The following is a 15,680-nucleotide window of genomic DNA, read 5'->3' as shown; positions in this document are numbered from 1 at the left end:
TAAAGCATCTGACTTACATCAAAAACCAACTACCTCGTGAAACTGAGTATATTTTATTATTCTAGGTGAAGAAATAGATATCAATATATCTCAGCCAAGGTTGAAACATTGCTATACTTGAAAAACTTGTGACAAGTATCCATTAGTTTTAAATTTCACACAGCAATTTATATGAAATATGATAGTAAGGTTGTTTGCCATTGTAATTAACTGAGCTATTGTGAATTTTGGGAGACTGGTACTTCTTTGAATTTGCATTATTTACTGTATTCCTGTTTTATTCTGAAAAACATGAAATACCCACACCATGGTTCATGGCCAAGTTAAAAAGGAATTGGATCTAATTTTTGGTGAGGAACCTTTGTATTCTACTTTTTCTTAGCTGACACAGTGTGTCAATGATTATAAGCTATATATGTTTTGATTTCTAAAACTTTTTTATTATTGTTTTTGCTTGCATGTGCAATATATTATTTCAGTTTATTTTTCTTTCCTTTTTTGTATTTGAAGCTCATGTCACCAGTATTGAGAAGATTTTCCTAAACTTTTTTGATTTTGAAGAATTTAAAATACATTTACCTTAATGTCAATGCAAAAGCAAAAAGCTTTAGACTATAAAAATGATGCCACTGATTGTTTATAAAATATGGGACTTTGCTTAATGATTCTGTCTGATTCCAGGAGAAGGAAATATAAAAAAGACCCATTGCACAGTGGCAAAGAAGCACAAAGCTACTTTCATAGTGCCAAATGAGCATAAGATCAAAGAGACCCAACCAATCCTATGTGGATTGATGACATTCTGCGCAAAGAGTGCAAGGACTTGATCATGTGTGACTTGAGTTTGAGGCTGTTTAACATGTGTTAAATGCAGGACTTCCTTGCACCACACACATAACATCAATTATTCTGGTTTCCATTTGCTCCTATAATCTAGTCCCTTTTCTGTCTTTCATAGTGTGGTGAACTTTCTCTGGTTCTGGCTAATGGTTAGATAAATGCATCATTGCTTAAGTCATTTTAATTGGCCATGATTTAGCGACTTGTTATAAGTTTATTTTCCTTTCCTTAGAATTTTTTCACATAAGACTTTGATAGTCTATATTTTTTTCCAGAAGTTATCTTTTATTTGGATTTTTTTAAATGTTTTTGATTTATCTTGCCAATTGATTCATATACCTCATACTTCAGCCATACATCCCTAAGTGATACCTCTGTTTTCAACACCCTCTTCAGGGAGAAAATGCATTATTATTCTAAATTGAAAAGTTTAAATATTTTTGGGAGTAATTTTAGGTTAAGAAACATGCTACCTCTATGAATCCATAAAGTGAACTGTTTGGAGAAGGAACCATGCATCCACAGACCACACACTGCACCAGAAGATCCAGAGTGAACTTTGGGATGTGGTGATTTGAACTGTGTGGGGTTGAATGCATTTGTTTTGTGTGTATCCTCTTATGCCAAAGAGGACTGCCCCCTAACTGGCTTTTTGTCAATGTGCCTAGCAATCATGGGTTTGTTCTTTTCCCTTTTATCCCCAAATTGCTATAATTTAAAAGTTATGTTTAAATGATCAAATTGGGGAGACTATCCTCCACATTGATAATTGGGGGAATGTATAATTTATAATCTGTTACCCTAAAAAATGAATTACATTTCCCAAGAGCCCACTGACTTCCTGTCATGTATTTCCTGTAAACAGGGGATATTAGGCAGGGACATGGTATGTCCCAGCCTCTTTGACTTGATGACAGCAAGTGTGGGATGGTAAGCAAGATTTTGAAATGGCTGATTAGCCATGGGCATGTGGTCTTTTTATTTTGTTACCTTTTTTATTCCTTTATTTCTAATTATCATTAATAAATCCAAATATAATATTTTTATTGAGATCTAATTTTCATTTTTATATTTTATGGGGTTAAATGTTAATACAATTCCAATCTCTGCCATACCATTTTCCAGTTTTCCCAACTTTTTTTGTGAAATAGTGAATTCTGGTCCCAGAATATTGAATCTTTTGATTTTTTCAAATACTAAAATCCCTATTGTCTTTTTTTAGTAGGCTTTGTTTACCTAAACTATTTCACTGATCCACCACTCTATTTCTTAGCTAGTATTAGATTGTTTTTCTTTGTAATAAAGTTTGAGATGTGGTATTCCTAGGTAATTTTCCTTCAGAATTTTTAAAATCTATTTACTTTTTATTTTTTACCTTTTGTTCTTACAGATTAATTTTATAATTTTTTCTCTTTTATAAAATAATTATTGGGCATTTTGATATGTATGACACAGAATAATCAAATTATTTTAGGTATAATTGTCATTTTATTATATATGCTTGTCTTATACCTAAGGAATTAATATTTCCCAGCTGTTAGGATCTACTTTATTTGTGTAAACTGTTTTATAACTAAGTTCATACAATTACTCAGTTTGTTTTGGTCATTAGACTTTCAAGTATTTTACATTAATAATCTTAATTTAGGAATTTCATTCTTTGTCTCTTGTTTCTGAACTTTGTTGGTAATATATAGAAATGTTGAAGACTTATGTGGGTTTGTTTTATATCCAGAAACTTTGATAAATTGTTAATTACGCAACATAATTTTAGTTGATTCTCTAATTATATCATCATATCATTTTGGAAGTGTGATAATTTTGTTTCTTCATTGTCTGTTCTAATTCTTTCAATTTTTTTCCCTTTCTCATTGCTATAAATTATATTTATAATACAAGGTTGACTAATAGTAGTGAGAATAGAATCTGTGCTTTACTCCTGATCTTATTGGGACTGCTTCTAGCTTATCTCCTTTACAAATAATGCTTACTGATGGTTTTAGGTAAATACTATTAATCATTTCAAGGAAGTACCTTTCATTCCTATGCTCTCTAGTGTTTTTAGTAAGAATGATGTTGGATTGTGTCAAAAGTTCTTTCTAAATCTGTTGAAATATTCAACAATTTTATTTTTTTTTGGTTGATATGGTCAATTATACTGATAAGTGTCCTTAATGGTGAACTATCCCTGCATTCTAGATATAAAACCCACCTGGTCATAATGAATGTGTCCTTGTGACATAATACCATAATCTCAATAAAATTTTATTTAAATTTTATCTAAATAATGATTAGGGAGATTGCTCTATAGTTTTCTTTCTTTTTTTTTGTTCTTTTTTGTTTAAGTATCCACATAATGTTTGTGTTATAAAAAGAATTTAGTAGGAATATTTTTCCTATTTTTCCAAATAAGTTTATACTATTAATATTAACTGTTCTTTAAATGTCTGGTAGAATTCTCATTTAAAATAAATACAGACCATATAAAATATCTCAGAATTAACCTTACAAAATTAACCAGGAACTAAATGATCACAAATACAAAACAATTTTCCCAGAAATAAAATCAGATCTAAATAGTTAGAAAAACATTAATTGCTCACGGATCAGTAAACTCAATATAATAAAAATGACAATTCTACATAGAATAGTTTACCTATTCAGTGCCAAACAATAAAACTACCCAAAATTATTTCATAGTTTGAAAAATTAATAACAACATTTCTCAGGAAGAATAAAAGATTTAGAGTATGGAGAGAATTAATGAAAATATGTGAAGGAATATAGGTTATTTATATTGGATCACTAACAAAATGATTTGTCACCAGCTGGGAAATAGTCTTAGATCATTAGGTACTCAACACAATGACCATAATAACCTAGTGTTTGACAAAGCCAAAGATGCAATTTGTAGCCTTTTGAAGAAGCATTCCTTATTTGAGAAAAACTGTAATGAAAACTGGAAAACAGGATGTCAGAAACTAACCACAGACCTAAGTGTCATACCATATACCAAAGTAAAGTCATATAAAGCAGGTCATACATAATTTAGAAATAAAAGATGATAATATAAAAAATTAGAACACAAAATAGTTTACCTGTCAAACCAAAGGAGAAGGGGAGATTTCATGTACAAACAATAGAGGACCTTATGAGAATAAAATAGATAATTTTGATTACCTTAAGTTAAAATATTTACTTAAGCATAAACAATGCATTGAAGTTTAAAAGGCAAGAAGGAAGTGTGGGGGGGGAACTTCATAACATGTCTTTAACAAAGGCTTCACTTCTCAAATATATAATTAAGTCAAATCTATAAGAACACAAATTTTTCCCCAACTGATATATGATCAAAGGACATGAACAGGCAATTCTCTAATGAAGAAATTAAAACTGTCTTTAGTCATATGGATCAATGCTCCAAATCACTACTCACTGAGTTTTCTGTTTAGCTGACCATTTTATCAGGAATGGCTGAAATTCCTATCTTTCATTAAATGTCTATTTCTTCTGCTATAGTATTATGTTCGGTATCACTAAGTGATTTTTGGTTGTAGGCTCAGATCCTTTGCCTGATGGAATATCATATTCTGTATTTTCTGCCCCTTTAATATAGTAGCTGCTACATCCTGTGTCTGATTGTGATAGCACAATATCTGAATTGTGGTTTTTTTTTTTTTGGCTCCTTGAATTATTTTCTCTTTGACTGAAGATTTCTGGAATTTGGCTATAACAATCCTGTGTTTTTTTTTTTTTTAATTTGTGATTTCCTTTAGGAAATATTTGACAAATTCAGTCTTTTTTTCCTCTTTTTTCTCTTCCTCAAGAGTAATGGAGGAATTCTCCCTGATAATTTTTTTAATTAGGATGTCCAGGACCTTTTTTTGACCATGGCTTTTAGGCAATTAAATGATTCTTAGAGTAGCTCTTCTGGATCTATTTTCCAGATAAGTTGTTTCCTAGTGAGAAATTTTTGTATAAAATATTTTTAGAAGCTCTTTTTTGTGTGTTGGCAAAGAACTTCAAACTGGAAGAATGCCCATCAATTGCAGAATGGCTAAACAAATTGTGATATATGATTGTAATGGAAGGAAAGAATCAAATGATTTTCTGTATGAGAGCATAGTCATAATGGAAGCTACAAGGAAATGAAATTTAAAAAGGGAGAGATTGAAAATAATTACAATTACTCACCTGAATAATAGAAGATAAGGAAAAGGAGAGAAGAAGGAATTCATAATGAGTGGCCTCAATTTTTTTTCCATAAAATATTAGGCAATATTCTCAGCTTAGAGACTGGGGGAGAGAGAGAGAGAGAGAGAGAGAGAGAGAGAGAGAGAGAGAGAGAGAGAGAGAGAGAGAGAGAGAGAGAGAGAGAGAGAGAGAGAAATTCCTTTTTCTTATGGTATGAGGGAGTACAGAGTAGGGCATAGGAGGTATAGGAGGGAATATTTAAAATATTTTAAAGACATTAATGTGAAAGAAAAAGACAAGTTTTGGCATATACATTTATAAGACTATAAATAGCTATATTATCAAAAGCAAACCATTAGTAGTTTTAACATGCAGATCAAAAGGATGATAATAAACCATATTTTATATAATCATTTCTTCCACTTTAAAAGGAATCTGTCAGAATAGGGACTGCACTTGAAGATTAAATGTGCATTAAATATAATAATTACAAGAGCAATAATAATTGTTCCATTATTTAACTTCACGTCTATAGGTAGAAATGCCTATATCCAAGTGTGTGCTAGAAAACTTTCAACAACCAATTCTTGATGGAAAAATGCATGCAAGATGTACTTTTAAATTTTACCTGCATTTTTAACATTTTCTCCATTACTTTTTTTTAAGTCTAAAAATTAATTATCAAGCCCTGATTTGTAGGGTTTGCTGATATATAAGGTATAAATGTTCAAACTGAAATTTTAACCACTGCCTCTTGTGAAACAATATGAACTGGTCCCAGCCACTATAGTAGTGTAGCTATATCTATAGCACACCAGACTGGTGTGGCCACAGAAGTGGCCACAGAAGTCACGATAAGACATCAATTAATGAATAAACTTCACCCAGGACAAATCATCTCTTACTAAGTACTAGCTTATGTCTCCAAAATAGTGTTGGTTTCTCTGACTCCCTTTAATCAAGACTATATCCTCTCCTTTAGTATAATTCTAAAGAATATTAGCATCTGTCTAGTAAGAATTGTTTCATTCTTTGTGTTCAGTTTGTCTCTGCTTCTCAACTATATTTCAGTTAAAAGATTTCATATTTCTTTTAGCATGGTCTCTTGGTAACTGGAGAAGTGGACGATTATTTTTATTTCCCTAGCTTTGTCAATCCCGGATGCCATTGTTACCATTGCTCTTTGAGGAAAGACATTGCTTTGCCTGTGTAGCTTCCTCAGCTTCACTTTAAAAATGGAATACAGAAAATACTGTATTACATAAAGGTCATGGGGAGGTTGCTGGGAGGTGGGAAGGAAGACTATTTAAATAATGATGACCCCTGCTACATCGCACTCTGGGCAATGTACTTACTTCATCATTGTGTTAGGAAGCCTGGTGAAATTTAAGTAGGAGTAAGACTGTTAATAGATTTCAACATGCAGTAACATAGTTTCACCCTGATTCAGGAAAAGACATTCCTGTTGAAATGCTAAGCCATTTCGTGAGTTTGTGGCATTTATAGTGCTCATAAAACTGTAGACCCATAAAATATCATAGAAGTTTTACAAAACCAGCCTCAAGGAGCAATTTAAAATCAGCTGCTTAAATGAAACTGCTTTAGCCATTCTTAAACCACGTGAGTGTCAAAGAGGAGGTTAAATGGAGGTTTACTCTCTCTCAGAACTCCCGAAATGCCATGACTCTATAAATCATTACTGCCTATTGGTCTTCTGGTTTTATTCTTCTATGTATCAGTCTTGGAGTTGAAATAATTTATATTGGGGAAATGCATTTAGGAAGGTTAATTTTTTTTTACTTGTACCCTCTAAAGGGCAGTGCCTAGAATAGATGCTTTTTTAAATGAGAGAGAAGGCATTTTTTGCTTTGCTTTTTCACAGATGGGAAAGCTAACTTTGCTCAGGATAGATCAGAAGGTTTATTGTTTGTGGCAAAATATCAGATTTGAATTAGGTATCTTATTTAACTTGAGGGGTTTCTAGATTGTGTTTTTTTATTTAAAAATGTAAATTTATAGTCAGCAGCAGCAGCAGAAGCAAAAATGTTTATTGGAAAATTTGAAATCAACAATATGAATTTGAATATGGATTTAAATATTTAAAAAGAAATTGAAATATGATAAATCATTATTGTGAAAGTTTTTCTTATGGACCCCCAATATTGCTCAATCATATTTATATCTTGTATACTTTTTTATAACATGCAACCTACAAATACCAATACTTTAATGGGACATCACAAAATATTCCTTGGGCTTTGCAGATGGTATAGCAAGAAATTATATAAAAGTATATTCTGGATTGCAAAACAAGACAAATATCCACTGCTCAGGCTACCTGTTATGACTTTCATCATCACTACCATTGTCATCATTGATTGCCATTTTTTATTCTATTCATGACTTCAGTAATTCTAATATCTACCATATCATTAATTCTTCTTCTACCTACCAATCTCTCTGCAACTTCATCAACCAATTAGCAATCAATTAAATATTTGTTATTGCTTTCGTATACACCAGAAACTAAGTGCTCAGTATAGAAAAGAAAAGCAGAAACAAATTCTGCTTTCTAGGTGCTTCTGTTTTAAAACATGGTTAGAGAGGAATAGATTTTGATCAATGTTTTTGAAATATTGTGCTGAAGACATTTTCAATTCTCTTGGACAGCAAGGACATAAAATTTGTCAATATTTAAAGAAATTGATTCAGGCTACTCATTGGAATGATAAATACTGAGGCTGAAACTTAAATATTTTGGTCATATATTGGGAAGATAGAACTCATTGGGAAATACCCTAATGTTGGGAATGACTGAAGGCAAAAGGAGAAGGGGATGGCAGAGGGTGAGATGGATAGATAATGTCATGGAATTAATGAATATAAGTATAGAAAGAGGATAGAAGTGTCTGGTACAATATGATCCATGACGTCTTGAAGAGTTGGACATAACTAAAAAAGAATAGTAACTTTGCCGAATATCCTTCCCCACCTTCTACTAAAAGACCTTCTCTCCCTCTAATGTCTCAGTAACCAGGACTTGTTACTATTATTCCCAGACATGGGAACCACTCATCCACTAAGACTTCTTCTGACTTCCAAAATGAAGAGAGCAACCACTAACTAATCTGATTAACTAATTAGCAATTCTAGTGCAGTTGAAAAAAAGGTTGTGTTTGGACTCAGAGGACTTACTTTGAATCTCAATTTTTCTACTTATCACCTGTACATGATCTTAGGCAAATTATTTCAACTCCCTGTGTCTCAGATTCCTTATCTGCAAAACAGCAATAGTAACATCTGTACTACCAAATTCATAGTATTATTATGAGGTGAAGAGAAAATAATTTTAAATAAATGCTTTGCATATTTTAAGGTGCTGTATGGCTAGTTTTGTTTTTTGAAGGCAACAATTCTATTTTTGTTATATAACTTAGAACTGAGAACTAATGGCATCTGGTACAGTAGATTGAACTTAATAGGAGTGGGGGAATAATCAGAGAATCTCATTTCAGTGTTGGGAAGGGATCTCAGAAGTTTATTGTCCAACCCATATTTTAATAAGAATCCTCTTTCTAAATGACCGAATAAGTGTGTCATTAAGACTTCAAATTAAGGAAAATACATTTCCTACTAAGGAAGTCAATTTCACTTTCTGATAGTACTAATTGTTATCAGGATTCTCTTTCATTACCCCCCCCCCCCGTGTGTGTGTGTGTGTGTGTGTGTGTGTGTGTGTGTGTGTGTGTGTGTGAGTGTGTTTCAATAGCCACTCATTGAAATAATATGCTTGTTGGGGCTAAGAAGCACTTATTTAATAGTTTTGTTTGACATTTATTTTGATTGACAAATTCAAATTTCATTTTTGGGGATTATTACCTGCATAACCTTATGTAAGTCACTTACAACCCAATGATTTGCAAAATAAGGGCCAAGGACTTGAGGGCTTCTCATGTTGCAGTGGTTAACCATATACCTTGTGTCAGGTTAAGTGATTTGCCCATCATCATTCAGGCAGTGTCTGAGACTGCGTTTGAACTCCAGTCTTCCTAAATACAAATCTGTTGATCTATTCACTACACCACTTGGGTACTCTAAAGTAGGAGCAATTGAGATGAAAGTTTCTGAAAGGCTGAATTTGGCTTGATAATGAAGGGGGAAAACAATTCTTGACAATCAGAACTATCCCAGATCAAGATAGTCTACGCTTAAAGTCCCCTCATATGTAGTTCTAAGAGTTCCTGGCTTCTTTTAAGATAAAAAAACAATGGCCCCCTCTCCAGGAACTTTTCCCAACCTCTCAACTTCTAGTGAAATCACATCAAATTAAGTCAAGTAACTTAAAAACTACTTAGTGTTTATTTTGCCTGCTTTCCTTTGTATATGTTTTCTCCTCCCATTTGAATAGAAGGAAAATTTATTTTTGCTTTTTCTTTACTAAAAATGGTGGTTGTAAAATGAAAAGAAAAATCAAATAACTTTTGGACAGATTGTTTAGAAGATGCCAAATGAGCAAGTCTTGATTTTTTCTCTTGCATAAATGACTGATTTCAATATCTTGTAGGCAGAGTTTAATTATGTTAGCCACTAAGTTTTTCCAGAAGTTCATTTAGTTTCATCAAGCTTTTTGGAAATTTAATTCCTCTCTAAACCATCCTTAAATGTACATTGATTTTTTTGCAAGATCATATTTTTCCTGTATTTTTCTTAAGGAAAAATGAGAATTATTAAACTACTTTATCAATGGATAATTATTTATTAGGTAGCAGGTATTATATATTCTGAATTCTCAAACTCTGTACAATAATCTCTGACAGGATGTAAATTAACTAGAGATGAAGATTTTCCTATTCATTAAAGAAGTGGAGGATCCTGATTTAATAATGTCCATGCTCTGTGTATAAATAAAAGGCTTGGGTTTGAACCAAGGGTCTTTATGTATGATTTAGGCCTTGCCAATAACAACAGACATATGTGTAGATAACAACACCTCCACTAAAATAAATGTGAATGAAATTATTAGACAGACAGAATACAGGCTCTCTCCACTAGAAATTTAAAAGGTCATTGTGTTGTTAAGCAGGGAGCATTGTGACCCTTAAGGAGAACTCCCTCTGTATTTTCCTGATAATATATGTAAACAGTAATGGATTTGAATCTTTGAACATTTTTGTAGCCATAGTGAATTCAGCCCTTTTGATCCTCAAATGAAAATTTTAAGACAGACTTTTAATAACTCCTACTAGTCTTGCTGAAAATTAAACATGCTCTTGAGTCCATTCCTGGGCATTCAATATTTAGGCAATACTACTCTAAGACTCTAAGATGGATTTGTTAAAATTTGGAGCAAATACAAACAGCAGTAGCTAGACTGAAACAGAACACAAAAACCATCTACATTCTGAAAAAAAAAGGTAAGTATAGTAGGCAAATTAACTTTCAGGCAACTTAAATGTACCTTTGAATAGAAAAAAAAATGTTTTTCCCCATTTATGAGAGATAAATCATTTTCAATACTTGAAAATAATTGTATCCAATATGAATCACTACTCAAAATTCCCTCTCTTCTGCTTAGATTTCATCCATTTAACAAATCATGTTGTTTTAACTATAACTCTAGCATGTTAACCAAAGACATAAAGGCATGCTGTATGAATAGCTCCTACTCAAAGAATCTGGTGGGGGTTTTTTTGCCACATAGAATGAAAAGGAATTGAAAGTCCGCTACTCAAGCTATGCAACATAGAATCTCATTTTCAACAGAATCTTTCTTTCTTACTAGATAATATTTACCTTCTCTAAACTTAAACATCATAGCAGTTTTCTAAGACAATCTGAGTAACTGGAGATACAAGATACTTACTCATGTATTATGGAAACCTCATTTACTTGAAACATAAGGGACATGCCCCCCCCCCCCAAATCAGGTTAGAGTTAGGGTCATTTAACAACATAACAAGTTTTCTGTTCAACTGGGAAATGGCAGTTCCTCATTATGCACTATTGTGAACACACCAATTTGTCATTAAAGGAATTTTATTGTATGTAATAGAATTTCCCTGTCTCCTCAGTTGTAGCAGTATATCTGTTTTCCTTCCCCCAGTGAAATTTACTGTCATCAAATATATGACCAAGGAACTAGGGACAATCTAGTCATTTTTAATCATTTCCTTTTAATTTACACAATGACTTACTCATGGCCAGTTTTAAATTGAGTCATTCTACAGGTCATGCTTACTTTTGAGCATATTCCATTTATTTAATGTTAAATAATGGGGGTAATTTTTTCCTCATCTACTAATCTAAAAAGTTTTTGTGATACCAAAGGGAAAATGGCTTAGTCATATGTCCTGAGTACCTGCTAGAATTCTTCTAATTAACTTGATTGACAGGAAGGGGAGGAGGGTAGGACAGCTCAGTCTTTCTGGATGTAGTTATATTGAAAGTGAAATTTGTCTGAGAAGGAAATGTAGTCTGGGAAAGGAATGAGTGTTAAATCAGATAGGATCTTAATAGTGTAGAAATAATGCCCCTCTGAACCACTGAGGCTATAGTAGAAATCCTGTTTATCCCATGCAATTTGAATTTTACTTTTTGACTCTCAGGGAAGAGGAAAGAGGCTAGAAATATGGGCTAATTCTTCTTTCCTTAATTAACTAAAAGATAAAAGGTGTACAAAATGATATTGACCATAAATAATTTCATAAATCTATATTTTCTGAAAATAAATACTTTATAGAGACCAATGGGACTAAATCTATGCCAGATCATCTGTGAATTATCAAGGTAAAGACCAATAATGATTTCAGCATATATACATTTCCATATATACATATAAGTGTGGGTATTAACAAAGGGAGTTATACTAGCCCATTAGTATTCTTTAGAGAATTCCTGACATTTTAATTGAAATTAATAGGACTGATAACCTTTAGCTATGGCAAAACCTGTGATTAACTTAATATGAAAGCCTTCTTTTCAGATTGATTATTCAAGAATTTCAAACAATATAATAATGCAAGCTAATCTAATGTATGAATATTAGTGTCAGGGTATTAATAAAAAGGAGGAGGGCAGGTGTGATCAGTTTTTTCTAAAATTTAACCAGAAAATTAGAGTGAAACTGCAAACAGTTCATCAGTTTATTTATTTTTTTAACATTAGTTTGCTTGAAGTGATTTTAGTTCTTGAACAAGCAAGTAAAAATGGAGGCTAAATACCAATGATGGCTTACTTACAAGATGAGCTGACAACTTCTATCTTCAAGAATTTCATTATCAAAATTAAATACATTTTGTATGTATATGTATTACATGGGCATAAAAAGGCAGTATGGCTTCCACAAGGTAAGGTAATATGCCATAGAGAAATAGTACTTAATCTGGAATTTTTTGACTTGAATTTTAGTTCTGATGCCATAATGCAATATATTTTGCATTTCTGGTTATCCATTCCTGAAAAATGAAAAAGTTAAAATAGGGATCCTTAAGAGTTTTTTCCCAATATAATAGAAAGAACACTAGACTTGGAATTAAAGAACCTTAATTCAAATCATGACTTTCCTGCTTTTCTACCTGTGTGGCATTGGGAATATTCTTCCTCCTTGCTGGTCTGTTTTTCTTTTTCTTTTTTTTTTCACACAGCAAGTTAGTGTCTGTTTATTAAAATCTTTCCCATCTAGTGTTTATTTCTTCTTTATCATTCTATTATTCTGCTTCTCTGAAAAGAATAGCAGGCATATGGAAGGGGCTTGGGGAATGTGGAAGCTGGGGCTCAATACCCAGGACACCCCAGTCTTCCATGGCTCAGCCCCTGCCTCTGAGGTTAGGTCAGGGATCAGGAGGGAAGGTTCCTCAGGATAGAAACCTCTTTCTCTTGGCTCTAAGTCTTTGTGGAACTGGTGACCAGGGTCCATCAGAAATACCAGAGCCCTCCAATTCAGATTTACTGGGGTTTTCTACCTTCAGGGCAGGCCAGGGGAATAGAATTCCCTGAGACTTATGTGTAGCAATTGAGGGCAAATCCAGGTAAGGGCAGAGGAATAACCAGAGGGGATAACTTACAATGGTCCCAGGGCTGAAAGGCTGAGACCTTCCCCCTACACACACATACACACAGAGACCAGTGACACAGCTGCAGGTGCCTCTTAGCCTTGGGGAGGACGGTGGAGCTGGAACAAGGAGTTAAGAGGTAAGGCTAGGAATTTCCCTGTTGACTTTTGGGAACCATTGGAAATTTTTGACTTTGCTAGAATTCTATATTGAATTACTCCCATAGATGGAAAGGACCTTCAAAGTCATCTAGTCTATCCCATTTTATAGATGGTGAAAGTCCCTCTTTGCTACACACAATGCTACCTTCCTTTTAAAAAATCTTGCTGGAGATGAGTGGGCATTACCTTCCTCTTCCTCAACAAATTTCTATAGAAATTGGGCATAAAATGTGTCAAATTTCTCAAGTAGTAGAACTAGTGGAGGAATGAGGGAGCAGAGGAAGAGGAATACTCACAGCAAGAGACATATTTAACTTCCCCACTCTGTGATTAGAGAAGGGATGGGCAGAAATTGAACCCCAGAAGTGGCCTTAATTCCCATTCTGAATTCCAGTTTGGTAATGAGTTCCCACTGTGGCTTTCACCAACCAAATGGTTCTCTCCCTTCTAGGTCCTACTTTCACCAAGGATGGTGTAGAGGTGGGTAGACACTGCATAGGGACTCTGGGTCTGACTGTAGCCATGAACAAAAGTCATCGCTGGGAAGGTTTCTGAAGGATAAAACTGTCTCTTGGCTTTTCTCATCTTTCTTGGACTTCTGGCTGTCTGAGGGCAGTCACAGATCCAAAGGAGAGGTTATCTAGTTGGTGAGGAGAACCAGGAGTGACCAAGGAGGGATGGTTGCCATTCTGGGCTTCAATAACCGAGTGTGCTGGGGCTGGAATGTGGCAGGGGAGGGCTGGGTTATGGATGGCTTGGTCTGGAATTCTATCCTGGGGTAGGAGAGAAGAGATTTGTTTCTGTTGTTAGTGTGTATCTGCTTTTCTGTCAGTCTTTCAGTAAATCAGCCTGCATGTCTCTGTGTTGTCCTGCCAATCTCTGTCCCATCTAAAAATGTCTTTGTTTCTGAGTGTACCTAATCTTATGTCTGTCTCTTAGCATCTCTGTGTATCTGTATCAGAGTATCTGTCTTATCTTTCTAGTCTCTCTCAGGCCAATGTTTTGGCTTGGTTTATCTGTGTTGCTCTCTCTCTCATCCAGTGTTTGCCTCTGTATTTGTTTCAGTGTATCCTCTCTTTCTCTAAAAAGAGTCTATGTGTCTATATTTGTCCCTTTGTGTGTATATGTGTGTGTGTCTATCTCTATAGGTGTATGTGCCCTCAAGGGCCAACCTTGGCCTGATGATCTTGGCCAGGTAGCAAGAGGTCTCTGGGTGGGTGGAGGGCTCCTCTGAAAAGGTGTCCAGCAGGCTCAGACAAGTGCTACTTGCACTTGTGGATGTAGTACCCAGTGACGTGGCGGATGATGAAGATGACTCAGAATAGAATGATTCCTCCTGCAACCTTCATAGCGATGCCCAGCTTCCCGGTGCATAGTTTATTGTAGACCCGCTCACAGCCAGAGCTCTCTGGGGTTGACACATTCATGATGACCTCATCCTGGCTGTTGTTCCATTGGCTGTACTGGACTGCGCTCTCCTGGGGTTCCATCTTTTCAAGGTGGGAGTGAGAAAGGGCCGGCCTTAGAGCGGAGCCCATATTCTGGCTGAGGTTCTCCGGGAAGATGAAGGTGCCAAGAGTCTTTTCGGTCTTAGGAGACAGTGTTGGTTGAGGAAGGGCTGCGCGCTCTCTGTCTGTCTGTCTCAGGCTCACTCACCTGAGACTTTCTCCTTCTCCCCCGGGCCCCGGCTTTGGCCCAAGAGATGGGGCGGAGGAAGATTCCTCTGGGGCGTCTCTGGCCTTGGGCAGAAGTGGCTTGGGGGTTTCTTGGGAGGTCACCAGCTCAGCTCAGCTCTGCTAGCTGGACTTGGTCTGTTTTTCTTAACTATAAATTAAGGGGATGAGGAGTTCAATAGATGATATCTAAGGTCTTTTATAACTATATATCCTATAAATCTATGATTCCTTAATCTATAGGGCAAGGACCGTGAACCTTGCTCATACTATCCACTTCATGAATGTTGTTGAATTTGTCTGGATTAAATTGGACATGCCATGCATGTGGAAGGCCATCAATCACTTGCTTCATGAATTAATGTGTATCATAAATATTGGTATAGTAAAAAGGGTCTTCTCAATCTCTGTTTTTGTTTCATGTAAAATAATTTTCCTGGTAACATCCCCATGAAGTATAAGGGTTGAGAACACTTATTTAAAAGACATTTTTTTTTTCAGTATAAAGAATTGGGTTATATAAGTTACCTTCACTGGTTGTTGCCTTAGTCTTTGTTGAGTTTCTACAAGGCATATGTTTCTGAACAAGTTAGTTTTATTTTACTTCCTTCCTCTACTTGAAATTTGATGGACTCACTAGTCTCCTCAGAGGTTTAATGGTATTCATGGAAAAGCAGACTGCATTTTTTAAGGCTAATGAGGTGTCTGCTTCCTGAGTGACTCATTTTCTCTTTTGTCCTTCAATGTTTTACATTCTCTGC

General features: G+C 34.6%; 1 pseudogene; it reads right to left on the bottom strand.

Annotated features, from left to right (window-relative positions):
• Positions 1-14,399: 14,399 nt before the first annotated feature.
• LOC100618489 (small integral membrane protein 1-like) lies at positions 14,400-14,736 on the bottom strand (annotated as a pseudogene).
• Positions 14,737-15,680: the final 944 nt, after the last annotated feature.

This window comes from Monodelphis domestica, chromosome 7 (genome assembly GCF_027887165.1).
Source record: "Monodelphis domestica isolate mMonDom1 chromosome 7, mMonDom1.pri, whole genome shotgun sequence".
Taxonomy (NCBI): domain Eukaryota; kingdom Metazoa; phylum Chordata; class Mammalia; order Didelphimorphia; family Didelphidae; genus Monodelphis; species Monodelphis domestica.
The sequence above is the reverse complement of the archived record's forward strand: the minus strand, read 5'-3'. Positions and strand labels throughout refer to the sequence as shown.